Source organism: Pongo pygmaeus, chromosome X, assembly GCF_028885625.2.
Source record: "Pongo pygmaeus isolate AG05252 chromosome X, NHGRI_mPonPyg2-v2.0_pri, whole genome shotgun sequence".
Classification (NCBI taxonomy): Eukaryota; Metazoa; Chordata; class Mammalia; order Primates; family Hominidae; genus Pongo; species Pongo pygmaeus.
The window spans coordinates 88603987-88625057 of NC_072396.2; the positions used below are offsets into that span (position 1 = coordinate 88603987).

The 21071-nt window shown below is 35.7% G+C and overlaps 1 pseudogene; it reads left to right on the forward strand.

The window, feature by feature from the left end:
- Positions 1 to 3223: 3223 nt before the first annotated feature.
- Positions 3224 to 4088, forward strand: LOC129024137 (protein SET-like; annotated as a pseudogene).
- Positions 4089 to 21071: the final 16983 nt, after the last annotated feature.

The window sequence follows — 21071 nt, forward strand, 5'->3', positions numbered from 1 at the left end:
AAGAATTTGTGGACATACCTTTGAAATTACCACAAGTAGTAAACCCAGCAAAATAGTAGATATTTCCAGAATAAAGATAAACCAACTGAAACTTTAGCAGCACATCTGGGCTGGCAAAAGAGATATCAAACAATTTGACCAATTGACATTTGTAGAACACTTCACTCAAGGACAGCAGAATACATATTCCTGTCTAGTACACATAGAAAATTTACCAAGATACACCATAGTCTGGGCCATAAGACATTTCTCAATAAATTTAAGAGGATTCAAGTCATATAAAGTATGTTCTCTGACCAGACTGGGATTAAATTAGAAAACAGTAACAGTAAGATTTCTGGAAACAAAAAAAAACCCATAGCTGTTCAGAAACTAAATAACATACTTCTAAGTAACACACACGTCAATTAAAACCCTCTGGGGAATTAGAAAGCATTTGGGCTGCATTAAAATGGAAATACAACCGATCAAAATGTGTTAAATTATGCTAAAGCAGTATGTAGGGGGAAAATTTATAGCACCAAACACATATATTGGAACAGAAGAAAGGCCTCAAATAATTGTCCTTTGCTTCCATATTAAGAAACTAGAGAATAGAAATTAATGAAATAGATAACATAAAAACAATAGACAAAATCAATGGAACCAAATTGGTTCTTCAAGAAGATCAATATCATTGATAGAAAAGATAGAAGGCCCCATATTACCAATACTAGCAAGAAGAGTCATGGCATCACTGCAGGCTCTATTAGATATTAAAAAGAAATGTTTGATGACTTACATGAAAAGGAAAAATTTCTTGAAAGATAAACTTCAAGAAAATCACTCAAGAAGAAATAGATAACCTTAGTCCTAATTCAATGAAATGTAATTCATTGTACTGACAAAGACAAAAAGAAAGACTAAGTCATTATCTCAATAAAGACAAACGAAGCACTGTACAATATCCAAAATCTATTCTCGAAAAAAATTCTCAACACATTAAGAATGAGCTAACACACACACACACACGAAAACTAGCACTAAGATTATACTTAATGGTAAAAGACTGAATGATTTCCCCATAAGATCTGACGTAAGGCTAGAATTTTGCTCTCACAGTCTGTTATCAATATTTTGTTGGAGATTCTATTCAAGATAATAAGGCAAGAAAACTAGGTTATATTAGAAAAGTAGTGAAACTATCTTAATTCACAGACATCATGAATGTCTGCATAGAAAATCTTATGGCATCTCCAACATGGTCTACCAGAACTAAGTGAGCTTGGTAACATTACAGGATACAAAGTTGGTATACAAAAATCAATTGTTTCTCCATCTGCTATCTATAAACAGTTTGAAATTAAAATTTCTAAAACATATCATTGGCAATAGGATTAAAAACACATGAAATGTGAGAAATAAATCTAACAAAAGACATACTAGATGTGAAAAATAAAAGCTAAAAAAGATTTCTGAGATACATTAAACAAGAACAAAATAAATAAACGCCCATGTTCATGCATAAGAAGTCTTGTTGTTAAGGTTTTCTTCATACTGATGTGTAGATTCAATGCACTTTTGATCAAAATCCAAGAAAATGAGTTGTTGTCCGAGATGTTGACAAACTAATTTGTATGAAAATGCAAAGGACCTAAAATAATCAAAACAACTTTTAAAAAGAACAACACTCAGCCAGGCGCGGTGGCTCATGCCTGTAATCCCAGCACTTTGAGACGCCTAGATGGGCAGATCGCTTGAGCTCAGGAGGTCAAGACCAGCCTGGGCAACATTGCAAAACCCTGTCTCTACATAAAATACAAAAAAATAGCGGAGCATGGTGGCACACATATGTATTACTAGCTACTGGGAGGCTGAGGTGGGAGGATCACCTGAGCCCAAGAGGTCAAGGCTGCAATGAGTGAAGACTGCACTACTGCATTCCACCCTGGGCAACAGAGTGAGATTCTGTCTCAAAAAACACAAGAGAGTTCCCACAGACACTGTGCCGCCACACAGGCACAGCCTCCTCAGCTGTCAACAACCTGCACAAGAGTGCTACATTTGTTACAATCAATGAATCTATACTGACATATAATTACAACCCCAAATCCATAATTTGCATTGAGGTACACTTTAACACTTTACAGGTTTTTAGAAATAAAAATGGCATATATCATACGTTTTAGTATCACATAGAATAGTTTCATTCCCCCTAAAATTCCTCTATGTTCTACCTATTTATCTCTTCCTCTCCTCTTTTTCCTAGCAACCACTGATCTTTTTATTGTTTCCATAATTTTGCCTTTTCTAGAATGTCATGTGGTTGGAATCATACGGTAAATAGCCTTTCCAAAGTGGTGTCTTTCTTTCACTTAATAATATGCATTTAAGTTTTCGCCATGGTTTTTCATGGCTTGATAACTCAGTTCTTTTTATTACTGAATAATGTTGCATTATGTAGATGTACCACAATTTATTTATACATTCACCTACTGAAGGACATTTTGGGTGCTTCCAAGTTTTTGCAATAGTGAATAAAGCTGCTATAAATATCTTTGTACAGGTATTTTTGTGTAGCCATATATTTCAATTCATTTGGGTAAACATAAAGGAGCATAACTGCTGGATCATATGATTAAGAGAATATTTAGTTTTGTAAGAATGTTAATCTATCTTTCAAAGTGGCTGTATCATTTTGTATTCCCAACAGCAATGAAAGACAGTTCCTATTGCTTCACATTCTTACCAGCATTTAACATTGTCATTGTTTTGGATGTTGGCCATTCTAATGCATGCACAGTGGTATCTCATTGTTGTTTTAATTTGCAACTCCTTAATGACTTACGATGTTGAGCATCTTTTCATATGCTTATTTGCCAAATTTATATATTCTTTGGTGTGGTGTCCGTTCAAGTCTTTTGCCCATTTTTTAATTAGGTTGTTCATTTTATTACTGTTGAATTTTAAGAGTTCTTTGTGTATTTTAGATATCAGTCCTTCATCAGATGTGTGTTTTGCAAATATTTTCTCTCAGTCTGTGGCTTATCTTCTCAGTCTCTTGAAGACCCATCTTTTACCAAGGTGCAACATCAATTCAGTGAAAAAAAAAGTATTTAAAAGAAATGATGCTGGTACCATTGGATGTCCAAATGTAAAACAAAAACAAAACAAACAGAGTCTTCTGCCTGCTTCCAGACGAGCGAGGAGACTTGTAGTCTGGTTCTTGGACTTCCCTAGCAGCATGGTTTCCAATTGCCAATCTCCACTCTCACCTCAAAAGAAGAAATCAAGACCACCTCCTGCTCTGGGACCGGAGGAGAAAATCGGCCTCTGCAGGCTTGCCAAAGAAGGAAGAAAAAGAACAGCAAGAAGCCATTGAACACATTGATGAAGTACAAAATGAAATAGACAGACTTAATGAACAAGCCAGTGAGGAGATTTTGAAAGTAGAGCAGAAATATAAGAAAATCTGCCAACCATTTTTTCAGAAGGGGTCAGAATTGATCGCCAAAATTCCAAATTTTGGGGTAACAACATTTTTCAACCATCCACAAGTGTCTACACTGCTTGGGGAGGAGGATGAAGAGGCACTGCATTATTTGACCAGAGTTGAAGTGACAGAATTTGAAAATATTAAATCAGGTTAGAGAATAGATTTTTATTTTGATGAAAATCCTTACTTTGAAAATAAAGTTCTCTCTGAATAATTTCATCTGTGTGAGAATGATGATCCATCTTCAAAGTCCACTGAAATCAAATGGAAATCTGGAAAGGATTTGATGAAATATTCAAGTCAAATGCAGAATAAAGCCAGCAGGAAGAGGCAGCATGAGGAACCAGAGAGCTTCTTTACCTGGTTTACTGACCATTCTGATGCAGGTGCTGATGAGTTAGACGTCATCAAAGACGATATTTGGCCAAACCCATTACAGTACTACTTGGTTCCCCATGTGGATGATGAAGAAGGGGAAGGAGGAGATGATGATGATGATGAAGAGGAGGAAGGATTAGAAGATATTAACGAAGAAGGGGATGAGGATGAAAGTGAAGATGAAGATGATGATGAAGGGGAGGATGGAGAGGAGGATGAAAGAGCAGATGATTAATAGAACACTGATGGATTTCAAGCTTCCTTTTTTTAAATTTTCTCCAGTCCCTGGGAACAAGTTGCAGTCTTTTTTTTCCCCCCCTCTTGTTCTCAGCTGCCCTGTTCTTGAGATATCTTTTCTTTACACTATGGTTCTCAACCTATTTGGGGGAAAAGAGCTTGTGCAGAATCCAATGGGAAAAGAGTCTCTACCCCTTTCTGTTTGAAATTCATTTTTATCCCTTCCTGTTTGAACAAAAACTGTATGGAATCAACACCACCGAGCTCTGTGGGAAAAAAGAAAAACCTGCTCCCTTAGCTCTGCTGGAAGCTGGAGGGTGCTAGGCCCCTGTGTAGCAGTGCATAGAATTCTAGCTTTTTTCCTCCTTTCTCTGTATATTGGGCTCAGAGAGTGCACTGTGTCTCTATGTGAATATGGATGGTTAGCATTTATGAACATGTGTCTGTCTACTTTCTCTTGTTTAAAAAAAGAAAAAAAGTTATAAAAAATGGGGTTATGGAAGGTCAGCAAAGGGTGTGTTTGAGATGTTTGGGTAGGTTAAGTGGGCATTTTGACAGCATGGCTTCTCCTTTGGCATGTTTAATTGTGATATTTGACACACATCTTTGCAGTTTAAGATGACACTTTTAAAATAAATTCTCTCCTAATGATGACTTGAGCCCTGCTACTCAATGGGAGAATCAGCAGAACCTGTAGGATCTTATTTGGAATTGACGTTCTCTATTGTAATTTTGTTCCTGTTTATTTTTAAATTTTCTTTTTGTTTCGCTGGAAAGGAAAGATGATGCTCAGTTTTAAATGTTAAAAGTGTACAAGTTACTTTGTTACAATAAAACTAAATGTGTACACCAAGAATTTAATGCTTTTCTTTCAGCATAGGTATGCTTACTATGACCTTCCAAGTTTGACTTGTATAACATCACTGTCAAACTTTGTCACCCTAACTTTGTATTTTTTGATATGCACTTTGCAGGATGACCTCAGGCCTATGTGGACTGAGTAATGGGATTTGAATCAATGTGTTAATGTCTCCATAGCTGGGAAACGTGGGTACAATTTACCATTGGTTTCTGAAAGTATTCATGTCATTTGGGATACCAGATTGCTCAATGCTTTCTGAGTATATTGTACCCTTGATTTTTAGCTCCAAGTGGCAGTTTATAAAATTGGCCTTTTACCTAGATATAAAATAATAGTGCCTGCCACCACCATCCAACAGACCTGGTGCTCTAGTGCCAAGTTATACATGGGACAGTTGCTGGCATGTCTTCATTTGCTGTATAAAATGTGGCCACGAAGATAGGCATTCAGAGTAAGAAGTCTGTGATTGTTGGCAGTAACTGTCCCTGCTCTCTGGTGTAAAGCTCTCAAATGTGACTATGTGAATCTGGGTGGGATAATGGACTCAGCTCCGTCTGCTCGATGCCATTGTGCAGGGAAGCACCCTAATGCGTAAGCTTTTTAATGGTGTAAAATAGTAGCTGAAATTAAATGCCACTTTTTCAGAGGTGAATTAATGGACAGGTCAGCCCTAGATGTATAGTATGTAATTTCTGCACAGGTCTCTGTTTAGATCAGGAATCTTGCTCCAATAAAGGAACATAAAGATTCTGAAAAAACAAAAACAAAACAAACAAAACAAAAAACTTTAATTGTATGCATTTCTTGCATTGTATACAAAAATAGCTGAGTTAGATCTAAATAACAAATTAGTACAATAATAAATATATAAATAATAAATATTAATACATTATTATTTATTGAATAAATCCTAAAACTAAAAAATTATTGATGAAAACAGAGCAGAAAAATTTTTGTGACCTTGGGTTAGGCAAGGATTTCTTTTGGATACAAAAATAGAAGCATTGTATCTTTTAATTAATTTTTATTTTTATTTCAATAGATTTGGGTATATAGGCGTTTTTGGTTACATGGATAAGTTCTTTAGTAGTGATTTCTGAGATTTTAGTGAATCTGTCACCCGAACAGTTTACACTGTCCCCAGTATGTAGTCTTTTCTCCCTCACCCCCTCCCAAATGTCCCCATGAGTCTCCAAAATCCATTATATCATTCTTATGCCTTTGCATCCTCATGGTTTAGCTCCTACAAGTGAAAACGTATGATGTTTGGTTTTATATTTCTTAGTTACTTCATTTAGAATAATGGCCTCCAGTTCCATCCAAGTTGCTGCAAAATACATTATTTCATTCCTTTTTATGTCTGAGTAGTACTCCATGGTGTATGTATATCACATTTGTTAATCTACTCATCAGTTAATGAGTTAATGAGCACTTAGATTGATTCCATATATTTGCAATTGTGAGTTGTGCCATGATAAACATATGCATGCAGGTGTCTTTTTGATATAATGACATCTCCTTTGAGTAGCTACCCAGTAGTGGGATTGCTGGATCAAATGGTATTTTATTTTCTTGCAGCTATTATAAAAGTGATTGAGCTTTTGATTTATTCCCAGCTTGGTCATTGTTGGTGTATAGCAGTGCTACTGATTTGTGTACATTGATTTTGTAACCTGAGACTTTACTGAATTCATTTATCAAATGTAAGAGTCTTTTGGAGGAGTGTTTAGGGTTTGTAGGTATACTGTCATATCATCAGCAAACAGCAATTGCTTGACCATTTCTTTTCTAATTTGGATGCCCAGTTTTTTCTTTCTCTTGCCTGAGTTTTCTGGTGAGGCCTTCCAGTACAATGTTGAGTAGAAGTGGTAAAAGTGGGCATCCTTGTCAAAGCTAAGATAGTGATAAATATCATATAGAAATATCCAGAATCATGTGCCAGCAAGTTTTTAATAGCTATGGAAATTGATTCTTGCTATTAAATATAACATCAGAAAGTTTTGCAATTTTGACATATCAAGCCCAAGAATATTATTATCTTCAAACATAGAAATTTTACAAATTATAGTGCCTATATTCCATGAAAGAAAAAAATGTAAGTATTACTAGAGGCAAAATTAACAAGTAATATAGATCTGTAGTAGCCAAGCTATGTAAAACAACCATTTTATTTTGGCCACGTTATTCCAATGAATTCCTATATAGTGAGTTCTCATCTTAAAAGGAAGATCTGTGAATCTGAAGAGTATAAACATATGAGATAAATGTACACATTTCATTTTTTTGTTTTAGCAAGCTCAAGGTCACACCTACTTGAGCAGAAAATTTAGGATCATGTCTTCCTTTTGAAATATCAGATAATACTGGCAATAACTTACTGAAAGAAATAATTTTTGGCACAGATTTATGTTGTAATGTCAGCGTCAAAGTCAGATTTCATTATAGTCTTACTCATATTTTACTTGTTTCTCTCTAGCATTTTTCATAATTCAACATGTGAGGTACCTCAGTGATTACAGAATTATGGGCTTCAAAGAGGTGTCTCCAACTCTCAGAGACAAACAAGAATCACAGCAAAAGTTATAGGAAAAATGCAGCAACAACCTTTCTCTAGACCCAAATACTTTCATAGATAACAAGCATCACATAAATGAAAACCACAAAATTTATCTCCATAAGAGCCATTATAAGGACTACAGATATACACATAATTTTCAGAGTTCTGAGTCTCAAATGAATCCTATTCGTCTCCTAATTGCTGAGAGTTACAACTCTGGCATTCCACCCAGATTCTGTAAGCCCTAGGTCTGCTGTACACTCCCAAGACTCATAAAAACAGCACATATTCTTTGGACATGGGAGCTCAAATATGTCCCAAATGTTTGATGGAAATCAGTAATTCTCTTTTTCATATATGCCTCATAAATTCTAATGATGATTCAGACCCTGACTATCCTTTACATCTCCAATTTCCCTTAGATTGAAAATATTATCTGAACCCCAAATCTGTTAGACACCGCAAGACTTCTCAAAATAGCCCCTTTTCTTTGTCCCTGGATACTAAGTCTCTTGTGGGCAACCACTGTCCTCTACACCAGGAAGATTCTAAATATTCCTTAGGTTCAACTTCTTATTTACATTGTGAAAGTTGCTCAGCTTTCCAAAATCTCTTAGGCTCTACTATTATCTGTACCTTTTTCATGAAACCCCAAAATACCATGAGCTGCCATAGTACCCCTGGCCCAGGCAATGTCATCAACCCCAGCAATATTTCTGGTCTTAAAAGTGGCGGAAAGTACAATGTAACTTTCAAACCCCAAAATGAGGCCAATCCTGAAAATGAGACTAAACTGGTCAGTGCTGGCAATCTCAAAGATAAGACCAATGCCAAAGACAAGTCTCTTCCCAAAGATTAGTTAGACCATGAGGATAAGACAGACTCTGAAGGTGAGACAGATGCTGAAGATGAAACAGACACTGAAGATAAAGACAACAACAAAGATAAGAAAGATCCCAAAGATAGGTCTGATACTAATGATACTAATCCTAAAGATAGCAATGCTGAAAATTATGTTGATACCAACAATGGTTCTGATCCCAGTGGTGACGCTGGCTCTACAAGTGGTGATAATTCCAACAGTGATAGTGACCCTAATAATGGAACGGACCCCAGCAGTAAAACTGACCCTAACATTTTAAATGCCACTAACAATGATGCAAACTCCAAATATAGCACTGATCCTGAGGAAAACAAATACATCAACAATTCAGACAATGCTTCTGGCTGAGACAATAGTGTTGATAAGGAAAGTACTGCTGACTCCAACAATGGCACTAATCCAAATCACACCTCTGGATCCCTAAATAGAACTGGCCATGACCACACATCTGGTTCCAACAATGATGACAGCCCTAGCAATGCCACTGAGCCAGGCAATGACATTTTCCACAGCAGTGTCCCTGACTCCAAAAATATTAAAAATGTGTCCTAAGAGCCACAGCCTGAGCAACAATGGCACTGGCCCCAACAACAATTGCCTTGGCCCCAAAAATAGCCCTGGCCCCCTAAAAGACCTTGAATCTAAATATAATGCCAGGCCCAATAATGCTACTACTCACAACACTGCTATCGGTTCTAATAATGATATCGACCCCAATTACAGTACAGAACTCATTAGTGCTGCTGGATACAACTATGCAGCTGCCCCAAACTATGACACAGACCTTGACTATGTCCTAGGATTTACCCACACAGCGGATTCTAGCTTTGTAGTTCACCCAAACTATATTGCTAGAGACAGTTTTATGTCACCAGCCCTAGCTTTTCTACTAGTGCAGTCAATGCAACTGACATCAACACCACCACTGGTTGTAGTCATGCTATTAGTCCTAGCTATATTGCAGGTGCCAACTGTGCCTCAGACACTAACCATGTCCTTAGATTTACTCATTTCATTGGCTCTAACTTTGTCATCAACCCCAATTATATGTCATAAATACTCATAAAGCTCATAATTCCACTATTACTATCAATATTAATTTTCCAGAGCCTGAATTAAAAATCCATTCCAGTTTCTCTATTGCTAATATTGTTTATGGAAATTCCCACAACTTTTGCTGTTGGCACTAACTATACTCCACTCCTAATAATTTGACCATCTCTAAATTTTCTGATCCATCTAAGCTTGGTAGAAATTATACAATTTTTAATGACCACAAATTTGGTGCTCACTTCAAAGTCTCTGCTGACTGCATGGACTCTGCTAGCTTTAAGCACGTCACTGACTCCAAAGATGTCCTAGATGCCAAGTAGTCTAACTTTTTAACAGATTTCTCTAGGGTCCAGAATCCCATTGGTATCAAGAATCCTGCTAGTTTATAGTTAGAGCAGTCATCGGCCAACCTCCCCAACAGCACTCGGGTTTTCCTGTTGAGAGGGGGTACTGAGAGACAGGACTAGCTGGATTTCCTAGGCGGACTAAGAATCCCTAAGCCTAGCTGGGAGAGTGACCGCATCCACCTTTAAACACGGGGCTTACAACTTAGCTCACACCTGACCAGTCAGGTAGTAAAGAGAGCTCACTAAAATGCTAAGTAGGCAGAAACAGGGGTAAAGAAATAGCCTATCATCTATCGCCTGAGAGCACAGCGGGAGGGACAATGATCGGGATATAAACCCAGGCATTCGAGCCAGCAACAGCTACCCTCTTTGGGTCCCCTCCCTTTGTATGGGAGCTCTGTTTTCACTGTATTAAATCTTGCAACTGAAAAAAAAAAATCCTGCTAGTTTAAACTTCCATGACAATCCAAATATTCCACTCCCTAGTGTTGATATTATAGTAGAAGCTGAACCACCAGATGTTGTGAAGTTTGCCATATCATCAGGTACTGCGAATCAGTTTTTAAGGTAAGTTTGTATAAGTGTAGATTTTAAATTTCTTCTCATTTCCTATAATTCAGAGTATTAGGTTATTGAACAGAATCTAAAAGTTCCTTTTTCACTTGGATATGTAAGCTATGGAAGAGAGGTAGCAGGATATTCAGTATTACTTCTCCTTTGACCTTTAAAGCCAGCAACATGGTTTTCCATTTGAAATATCTATCTGCTGTACAGCTGCCAAGTAGCAAAATGGTCTTGGTTTCACTGTGGCTGGCTGGTTTTCTACTCTATCAAGGGTTGCACAGTTCATAAATGTAAACTTAGCCATAATCTATTGACCTACTTCCTCTCATCCATACATGGCCTAGTGTTAGTTCTTTCCCTCTAGGTGCAGAGAGAGAATAAAGCCAAATGGGCCTTAAATACCATGGATCAAGCCACTTAAAAACAACCATCTCTCAAAAATATCATTTTATTAAGAAGGCTCTCTGAAATAGCCATGATATTTTAATCTCTCACTTAAATTCATAGAATTTGAATTACTTTGATGACACAATAGGCGGGAGCAAAAAACTCCAAATATTTTCTACTTTTGACTTAAAACTTTATCTTATTTCTCCTGAAAATAAGTAAAATTATGTTTTTGATGAATAATACATCTATATCAAATGTTTTCTCTAGCACTCTGAATTGCATACACAAATTAAGATTGCTAAGTCTGTTTGATAACTATTTTGACAGCAGCAAATATTCTTTTTGATGAAATATTATTAATATGTTTTCATTGTGGCATAATTAAAATGGTACGCATTGAATTTTAGCCTTGCTATTCTTCATTAGTCAAGGTAAACAAACATATTTAATTTGGATTATAATGTCTGTGTGCATAAATGTGCAACGTGAAATAATTACTTTGTTTTCTACTATAATATATAATTGAATGTATCTGTACATTTAGATGAGACACATTCTTATAACCAAATTGAAAGTATAAAATTGGTATTTCCATAATATTTTAACTTTACTAGAGAACAATTTTGTGATGTTTCTAAGAGACCTCACCTCCCAAGAAAGAGTTGTGATTACCTAGTATAGTTTTATACCTTCTCCTTTTGTAAACTTAAGGGTAATGTTGGCCACTTATAAGTAATAAGTATAATATTGCCCAGATAAAATCCTTAACATTAGAAAAAAGTGACATGTTTTTCCCAGTTGTTTCTTACAAATGAAACTTTGCAGTAGTATGAAAGTATTTCTTTTCATTTAACATTTATTTTAGGTTCACGGATACATATGCTGGTTTGTTATTATACAGGTAAGCTCATGGCATGGAGGTTTGGTGTACAGATTATTTTATCACCCATGTATGAAGCATAGCACCCAACAGGTATTTCTCTCTGATCCTCTCCCTCCTCTGACCCTCCATCCCCAATTAGGCCCTAGTGTCTGTTTTTCCCTTCTTTGTGTCCATGTGTTCTCATCATTTAGCTCCAACTTGTAAGTAAGAACTTAGGGTATTTGCTTTTCTGCTCCTGCATTAGTTTTCTAAGCATAATGGTCTCCAGATTCATCCGTGTTGTTGCACAGGACATGATCTTATTCTCTTTTTATGATTGTATATTACATGGTGTATATGTACTACATTTTCTTTATCCAGTCTACCATTGATGGTCATTTAGACTGACTCCATGTCTTTGCTATTGTGAATAGTGCTGCAGTGAACATATGTGTTCATGTCTCTTTCTGGTAGAATAATTTATATTCCTTTGAGTATATACCCAGTAAGAGGATTGATGGGTCAAATGATAATTCTTTTTTTAGGTCTTTGAGTAATTGCCACCTTGATTGTCACAATGGTTTAGCTAACTTACACTCCCAAGAGCAGTGTATAACCATTTCCTTTTATCCGCAACCTCACCAGCATCCGTTATTTTTTGATTTTTTAATAGTAACCATTTTGACTGGTGTAAAATGATATCTCACTGTGGATTTAATTTTCACTTCTTTAATGACTAGAGATGTTGAACATTTTTTCATATGCTTATTGGCTACTTATATGTCTTCTTTTGAAGAGTGTTCATGCCTTTTGCCCATTTTTTAATGAGGTGGTTTTTTGCATGTAAATTTAAGTTCCTTATAGATGCTGTGTATTAGACCTTTATCAGATGTGTAGTTTGCAAATATTTTTCCCATCCTGTAGGTTGTCTGTTTATTGTGTTGATAGTTTCTTTTGCTGTGCAAAAGCTATTTAGTTTAGTTAGACCTCATTTGTCAATTTTTTCATTTGCTGCAATTGCTCTTGGTAACTTTGTCACAAAACCTTTGTCAGTTCCTATGTCCAGGATGGCATTTCCTAGGTTATCTTCCAGAGGTTTTATAATTTTAGGCTTTATATTTAAGTCTTTAATCCATCTTAAGTTGGTTTTTGCATATAGTGTGAGAAATGAGTCCAGTTTCAATCTTCTGCCTGTGGCTAGTCAGTTATCTCAGCACCATTTATTGAATAAGTGGTTATTTCCCCATTGCTTGTTTTTTGTCAGCTTTGTCAAAGATCAGGTGACTGTAGATGTGTGCAGCATTGTTTCTGGGCTCTCTATTCTGTTTCCTTCATCTATGTTTCCATTTTTGTACCAGTACCATGTTGTTTTGGTTACCATAGCCCTGTAGTATAGTTTGAAATCAAGTAACATGATACATCCAGCTTTGTTTTTTCGCTAAGGATTGCCTTGGCTATTCAAACTTTTTGCTGGTTTCATATGAATTTAACAATAGTTTTTTTCTAGTTTTGTATAGAATGTTATTGATAGTTTGATAGAAATAGCATTGCATCTAAACCATTATAAATTGCTTTAGGCAGTATGGCCATTTTAATGATATTGATTCTTCCTATCCATAAGCATGGAATGTTTTTCCAATTGTTTGTGTGATCTCTGATTTCTTTGAGCAGTGTTTTGTCATTTTCATTGTAAAGATCTTCTACCTCCCTGGTTAGCTGTATTCCTAGGTATTTTAATTTCTTTGTGGCAGTTGTGAATGGGATTGCATTTCTGATTTGACTCTCAGCTTGGATGTTGTTGGTTTACAGGAATGCTACTGATTTTTATATGTTCATTTTGTATCCTGAAACTTTGCTGAACTTGTTTATCAGCTGAAGGAGCTTTTGGGCAGAGACTAGGGGGATTTCTAGATATAGAATTGTGTTATCTGCAAACAGGAATAATTTGACTTCCTCCTTTCCTACTTGGTTGCCTTTTATTTCTTTCTCTTGCCTGATTGCTCTGGACAAAACTTCCAATACTATGTTGAATAGGAATAGAGAGAGAGGGCATCCTTGTCTTGTACCAATTTTTAATGGGAATGCTTCCAGCTTTTGCTGATTCAGTATGATGTTGGCTGTAGGTTTTTCATAGATGGACCTTATTTTTTTGAGGTATATTCCTTCAATTCTTAGATTATTGAAGGTTTTTAACATCAAGGGATGTTTAATTTTATCAAAAGCCTTTTCTGCATGTATTGTGATAATCGTGTTGTTTTATTTCTGTTTATGTGGTGAATAACAGTTATTGATTTGCATATGTTGACCCAACCTTGCATCCCAGGGATAAAACCTACTTGACTGTGGTGGATTAGCTTTTTGATGTGCTGCTTGATTTGGTTTACTAGTATTTTGTGGAGGATTTTTGCATCTATTTTCATCAAGGATGTTGGCCTAAATTTTTTTATTGTTGTGTCTTTGCCAGGTTTTGGTATCAATGATACTGGCCTCATGGAAAGGGTTGTTGAGGAGGCCCTTCTCCTCTATGTTTTGGAATATTTTCAGTAGGAATGGTACCAATTCTTCTTTGTACATCTGGTAGAATTCTTCTGTGAATCTTTCCGGTATTGGGCTTTTTTTTTTTTTTTTGGTTGGTAGGTTATTTATTACTGATTCAATTTTGGAATTCATCCTTGGTCTGTTCAGTGATTCAGTTTCTTCTTGGTTCAGTCTTGGGGGAATATATTCATCTAGGAATTTATCAGTTTCTTCTAGATTTTCCAGCTTCTCTGCATAGAGATGTTTATACTGGTCTCTGATGGTTGTTTGTATTTCTTAGAGGTGAGTGATAATATTCCCTTCATCATTTCTAATTGTGTTTATTTGATTCTCCTTTTCTTCTTTATTAGTCTAGCTAGCAGTTTATCTATTTTAATTATTCCAAAGAACCAATTCCTGGATCCATTTATCTGTTATATGTTTTTTTGTGTCTCAGTCTTCTTCAGTTCAACTCTGGTTTTTATTGTTTCTTGTCTTCTGCTGACTTTGGGATTGGTTTGCTCTTGCTTCGTTAGTTCTTCTGGTCATGATGTTAAGTTGTTAATCTGAGATCATTACTTTCTGATGTGGGTGCTTAGTGCTTCATGTTTCCCTCTTAACACTGCCTTAGCTGTGTCCCAGAGATCCTGGCATGTTTTATTTTGTTCTCATTAGTTTCAAATAAATTCTTGATTTTTGTCTTAATTTCATCATTTACCCAAAAGTCATTCAGGAGCAGGTTGTTTAATTTCCATGTGATTTTATGGCTTTGAGGAAATTTCTTTATATTAAAATATATTTTTATTGCACTTTGTTCCAACAGTGTTGTTATCATTTCAGGTTTTTAAAAAATTTATTGAAGATTGTTTTACAACTGATTATGTGGTCAATTTTAGAGTATATGCCATGTGGTGAGGAGAAGAATGCATACTCTGTTGTTAATGAATGGAAAGTTCTGTAGATATCTGTTAGATTCATTTAGTCAAGTGTTAAGTTCAGGTCCTGAGTATCTTTGTTACTTTTCCGCCTTGATGATCTGTCTAATACTGTCAGTGGGGTGTTGAAGTCTTCCACTATTGTTGTATGGGAATCTAAGTCTTTTGTAGGTCTCTGACAACTTGCTTTATGAATCTGGGTGCTCCTGTTTTGAGTACATAAAAGCAACTAAAATATGTTTTATTTTATTGCGTTGATGTTTCCAGCTGAATGAAAATATAAATGTGATAAGTTTTAGATAACTGGTTTTAAAAAATGAAGCTTTCATTTTGTATTTCAAATCACAACATGTAAGAACTATGTTTCCTAACTATGTGTGTGTAAAATGTTATGTTGATTTTAGATGAAAATGACCTGCAAAGTAAACTGCTTTCACCAGAAAAACAATCAAATTTTTAAAATAGAAGGTATTGATTCCCCCAAAATAGAATAATAAAAATTAGTTTTGAATAGAATATCTAGTCAAATAAATGCAATGCCCTGGGTACATACAACTTTTGACCTTGACTAGATAACAGAAATATCTGCAACCATTTTCATGATTTTTATTGGAGATTAACAGAACTTCACAATACATTATGAATAGCTTAGAAACAATGCTCTACATATGCCTTCACTAGCAAAGCATTTTCTGGATGAATGGACAATTGCTTTCCCATAGAGCTTTGGTATTTCCATATTTTCCTACTTTCTTATATCCATGTCCATATGTCAATCATAAGCAGCTATAATTGAGAGAACAGGGGTGCTTTCACACTTAAATAATTTTAAGAGTTAGAAAATCTCACTTTAAAATAAATAAATTTTTTTTCCAACCATAAGTGAACCAAAACGATCAACTTAATGTCAGAATATATTCATTTTAAAGTGGTCTACCCAGTTTATAATTTCCTTTCTCCTCATACAGCCATGGGAATAGATGAATAAGTTTAGTTATTTTAATATTAGTTGAAATAAATCTTAGTAATGCTCAATCTTTAGGTAGGTAAATATAGCACCCACATACTCCAGATAATCAAAGCAACGTCCAGCCAAATAGCTTCTTAATTAAATATATTTACATACAGATAAACAATTTTTCCATTCCTGGCTTTTTAGGAGTATGCTGCATTTTCTTAAGTGGAAAATATGGTTTCTAAGAATTTTTAATCTAAGATACCGCAACACCATCTTCTACCCAAAGATACAGAGTACTTGCCAAAGGTTTGTTAATTATTAAACTACTTTACTAGGGCTATCTGTGAACCAGACCTTTCCATAAAGTCACTGTTTTATATATTGGTTTGATCATATTTCTTCATAATACTAGAGTGCTTCCATCGTCTCCTATTGCTGAATTCATTGTCAGATAAAATAGGGTCCTGAAAGTGTTCAACTGAAATACAGTAAATTAAGTTGGAATCTCCTTTTAGGATAAATTAGTCAAATATCTCAAATTGAATGTAATTAATAAATACATATTGAGCAATTCAAAAATTTCCCACTGCTAACAATGTGACCTGTCAATTGTTCTCTGCATAATTAGGGAGAAAACAATTGTTAATCTGATAAAAGTCTGATGTCTTTAATGGAATCTAGACTTCTCCCTGCATCTACACTATGTGTAGTTTTCTGAGCAAACCTACAAAGACAATCCAAATGAGAACCAATTGCTCCAAGCTCAAAGTAAACACCATCTTTGTTACATCCCCTACTGTAAAAAATATGTGGCAGTGACTTTCTCTCCGCAGGAGTTTCAGAATCAGATATCTTCCCTGATGTCTCAAGATTCCTTGGCCCAGCCCTCTCAAATACAGCAACAGGATTAGTGATGCATCATATTCAGGCAGGAAGAGAAAACCAGACCAAACCAAATTGAGTCTAAAAATTGTTAAAGACTAAATTAGGAGAATTTTAATATTATCTGTCATCATAAATCTCAAATAATTGACTAAAGAAGCTGTATATTCCCCCAAAGGGAATTTACTTAAAATTTTAAATTTCAGAAATATTTGCTGCAGTGACACTAGCATGGATATGGTGCATTCAACAGATGCAGGATCTGTGTAATCTGCCATGTTTTTCAGGTTTGAAATAAACTGAGGCAGCTGTGTTGGAATGTATTGCATTTTCTACACTTAAAGGGACAAGCAGTGCACTACATTTTTCAAAGTTTTAAATTCTGTGTCTGAAAGTATTGGGTGTCAAATATAATAAGTGTAAAATTATTAAGCAAGCATGTATGAAGTTTCTGTTTTGGCCTCTCATAAGTCATGTCAGCCAATCCCCTTCTAAAGATACCCAGATTTATTAAGTGGACTGTTTACTGGATAGAGATTGTTGATCCAGTGTGTTAGAGTTCCTCAATTAAATAAAGAATGGGTATAAGATTGTAACAGTAAAAAGGCAGTATATTGGAGGCAAAGTGAAAGGAAATAATGTTATATGGTGAATGAGGGAAACTGTGGAAAAATAAACATAATTGCTGCAATCTTTATTTTTATTATATTTTGAAATCTCAATATGTTCTGGCTAGTCTATGTCCATTTGTAGTAGAATTGTTTTTCATCTACATTATACTTAGCATCTCCTTACCTGCCTCATCTCATCACACAAGCATGGATACACGCACCTATGTGCACAATTGCAGACTTGGACTTTCCGAAGTTGCAAATACTAAAAATATAAGCACTCTTTGTTAACAAACCCTCATTTATTCACTAAATGCTCATCTCTTTCCCATTCTGAGGTCATTCTGTGTCCCTAATATTCTTGCATCATTCAGAAAGTAACCAAGCTGTTCTGAGCCAACTGACCTACCTCATTGCTGACTCTGAAACAGCCTCCTGGTATATCCCTACCACCTCCTTTTTACCCTCTAACAGAAAGCCTATAAAAACACACACCTGCACGCACACACCCCACAGAGATAATGTCCTCTGCTTTGGGTTTACATTGGAGACTACAGCCAACTGGACTTCTACAGTGATTTTAATAAGAAAATCATTTTTAATACAAATAACTAAATTATAAATGAATTTCTGTTGTGCAGCTCTTTTATAAGTTGAGAACAATCCTTATTTGTCCACACTTGTTATCTTGACTTATCATACCTCCAGACAGGTAGCAGACAAAGCCTTGGCCCTGATTAATGAAAAGACTACCTTGAGATGAAAAAGACAAAGGCACAACCAAGAAGGTTTTGAGGATATGAGCAAATAATTTTGAAAAATTGCAGAGATCCCTGAAAAATATTTATTATATATACATTCCTGAGAAATATTTATTATATATACATTCACACGTTCCCTTCCCTTTACATGGCCAGGTCTTTATTGTCTATTGGGGCCACCAATGTTCCTCCAAACTACCATGTAGTAATTGCCCCATCCATCTTATTTGTTTCTAGTGGACTCTGGAATTGGGAAAAGGATACACTGTTAAACCTTGCTAACCTAAAAGAATTACTAACATATAATATGTCCTTAGCAAGAAGCTTTAAAGATGAATGGCCCTTTCTTTAAGGTAATGGTCATTATTCTGCTTATTATTACTTAATATTTGTTGAAGAAAGTCACACAACAGTAGTATTCACACCTTAAATTTGCCCAACACATTTAAAATGAATACAATAAGTGCTGCATATCTAAAACTTTATGCCTTCCTTAGCACTGTCAATAAAACTCCTTAAAACTGAAGTAATTACAGCTTTCACAAGACTGTATAAATTATCATATTCTGCAACTACAATATGCTGAATATCCATTGATGATTTGGTTATTAGGTTATCTTTTAAAATAAAGATTTGATTTCAAAGTTACATAGCCTTTCAACTGTCTCTATGCCTGTATAATCTCTCTTCACTTCAATTCATCCTCCTGGAATAATATTCACCCAATACTCTTTCACTACATATTCCTCAGATACTGACTTTTGCTGTTTGATCAGGTCCAATCTCCTCACCCTGATGGTCAAAGAAAATTTGGCTATGACCTAACAACATTATTTTATTAGACATTATTCTCTTATGAGTTCCTCTATTGTCTGATCTGCTACCTCCCAGTTCCATGCCTACAATGTTCATCAACTTCCCTGTGCCTTTCCTAAGACTGCCTGTCCTGTGAAAATAAAAAAAGCATGCTGCCTAGTCACATCTTAACCAAAGGCCTGTGGGCCATAGATTAGAGGCATTGTAAAACTCCATTGAGTTTATTGATTTTAGCCCCTTTATTGTAGTGAGACCCAGAGAAATTGATTTACTTGTTACAATTCCTGCATTTAATATGCTTTAGAATCTGTTGCATGGACAAGAGGCCAAGTTGCCTGATGCTCAGTCTAGTGCTCTTTAACTGTACTTCATTTTACTTTCTTAAAGCTCACACTACATATCATCTCTTTATCTAGCCTATACTGATCTCTTTTGTAAATTCTTATTGTACTTATAATTACCATACCATATTGTACTTATAAATATCATAGAGTTTAGCACTTGTGTGGCACTAACATATTTTGAGGTCCTACTATATGCAAGGCACTGTGGTTGCCACCTCACGTACATTTGCTCATTAGTTACAGGAACCCAAGGAGGTAGGTTTTTTATCCCTTTTTTGCTGAAGATCTAAGGCTGAGAGAAACAAATTTTCCCAAATAAGTGATAGAACTTGGAATTAAATACATATCTTTTTGTTTCAAAGTATATGATGTAATTTTCTTCAAGAGTTTCAAGATGTTCATCTTGCCTCTCTTCAAATAGACTGTAAGTATTAGGTTCCTATCTCCATAGAGAAGACCATGGATTAATGCCCCTTCAAGTTTTGGTAGAGCTAATAGGTCTGATTACTGGAGGGGATGTATCAGAGGCAAAAGATAAATGGGCCAGGCGCAGGGGCTCGCGCCTGTAATCCCAGCACTTTGGGAGGCCAAGATGGGCGGATCACGAGGTCAGGAGATCGAGACCATCCTGACCAACATAATGAAACCCTGTCTCTACTAAAATACAAAAAATTAGCTTGTGGTGGTGCATGCCTGTAGTCCCAGCTACACAGGAGGCTGAGGGAGGGGAATCACTTGAACCTGGGAGGCGGAGGTTGCAGTGAGCTGAGATCACACCACTGCACTGCAGCCTGGATGACAGAACAAGACTCCGTCTCAAAATAAATAAATAAATAAATAAAATAAAAAGAGAGAGAAATCACATCTTTCATAATATATCACTTCTGCTTAGTTCATTTGAGTTATATCAGTCTTTGTTTAGAGTTTTTCAAGGCAAACTGCTGTGTCAATGTGTTTGAATAATGTATCATCAAATATTAAGTGAAAAATACCAAAAGGACTATTAGAGACATGGGACATAGTTTTTTCTTGGATATTGAGAACTTTCCTGATTTATTTAAAAAAAAAATATTTCAGGAAGACCAAGGGAAAAAAAAAAAAAAACCCTTAAAACTTACTTTGCACAATGGACTGGATTAAAAAAAAAATCTATATATTCTTTATGCGCTTTGCTACTAAAAACTTCAAACATAGCTTTGTAGAAATTTGCAATTAAAACAGATTCATTAAAAGGAAAGTTATTTTTAGGTAATTTATGACTATGCAGAAAAAGCTCAGAAATCAGTAAAGGTTAATTACACCATAGTAGTTGTTTTTGTTCTATGTAAAAATGTAATTTGTTACCTTTTTTCCCCCCGAGACAGAGTCTCATTCTATCGCCAAGGCTGGAGTGCAGTTGCACCATCTCTGCTCACTGCTACCTCTGCCACCTGGGTTCAAGCTATTCTCGTGCCTCAGCCTCCCGACTAGCTAGGACTACAGGGGTGAACCAACGTACCCGGCTAATTTGTGTATTTTTAGTAGAGAAGAGGTTTTGCTATTTTGGCCACGCTGGTCTTGAACTCCTGGCCTCAAGTGATCCGCTCACTCCAGCCTCCCAAAGTTCTGGGATTACAGGCATGAGCTATTGCCCTGGCTA